Source organism: Nestor notabilis, unplaced genomic scaffold, assembly GCF_000696875.1.
Source record: "Nestor notabilis isolate BGI_N333 unplaced genomic scaffold, ASM69687v1 scaffold5933, whole genome shotgun sequence".
Lineage (NCBI taxonomy): Eukaryota > Metazoa > Chordata > Aves > Psittaciformes > Psittacidae > Nestor > Nestor notabilis.
In genome coordinates this window covers 20,800-22,016 of record NW_009921489.1, presented here as the reverse complement: position 1 = coordinate 22,016, position 1,217 = coordinate 20,800, and positions in this window count along the sequence as shown.

Sequence of the window (1,217 nt, the reverse complement as noted above, 5' to 3'; positions counted from 1 at the left end):
GGAAGCAGCTTCCTTGTGGTACATTTACTGTGACATTGTGTATTATGTGGCTGTCACACTTGTCCTTGAAGAACCACAGTGACCACAGCACATTGAGCCCTGCTCTGTGTGGGGAGCAAGCCCAGTGCTCCCTGTGTTCATGGAGAAGCTGTGGAGTTGAAGATCACAGGAGTTGCTGTATCAGTGACCCTCATCTGGACCTCCTTCTCTGCACTGAATTGGTGCAGCTCATAAAATCCCAGTCTGTTTTGGGTTGAAGGGACCTTAAAGCTCATCCAGCTCCAACCCCTGCCACAGGCAGGGACACCTTCCACTAGAGCAGGTTGCTCCAAGCCCCTGTGTCCAACCTGGCCTTGAACACTGCCAGGGATGGGGCAGCCACAGCTTCTCTGGGCACCCTGTGCCAGCGCCTCCGCACCCTCACAGGGAAGAGCTTCTGCCTCAGAGCTCATCTCAATCTTCCCTCTGGCAGGTTGAAGCCATTCCCCTTGTCCTGTCCCTACAGGCCCTTCTCCAAATCCCCTCTCCAGCTTTCTTGTTGGCCTGTTAGGAACAGGCCTCTTTCAGTTCCCTTAAGCAAAGGTAGGTTGATCAGTCTGCCTTCTTGCTTTTAGATGATCCTAGTAATTAAATAGTTGCTGAGGGTTTACTGTTTCGCTTATTGAAAAATTTCACTGGAATAACCTGAATTTTGAGTAAGATGGTGTTAGAACAGGGGGCAATTTCTTGTTCTACTTACACAGGTGTCTAAACAATAGTGGGTTATGGTTTTGTCCTGCTAGATATACCAGGCATATGTATTGTCTCGTGTCCTGGGCTCTCCATGGGGGAAGGAAGGGAGATGCTGAGAGGGTCTGGTGTCACAACAAGGTCTTGTTGGAGCATGATCCTACACTGCTAAACAGAAAGAGGTTGAGGGGCTGGGAGAGGAGCTGTGTCAGGGAAAAGACTGGAAGCCGTTTCCTGCACACCAGGTACCCACCAGAGCTTCCCAGCATCTGAAGATTTAGGTAAGGAATAATAACAGAGCCAAAAAAACCAGTGTGAGCAAAGTGAGCAGTAGACAAGGTTTCTCAGCAATAGAATACTTGGAAACACTCCCAATCAACACTGGCTCGGTGCAGCCCAGACCTTGAGCCACAGGGAAGACGCAGCCGGAGAATCCCGAGCCACTGAGGGCGTTTAATTCGCTCCTCGCAGGCAGCCGGTGCTCCCGG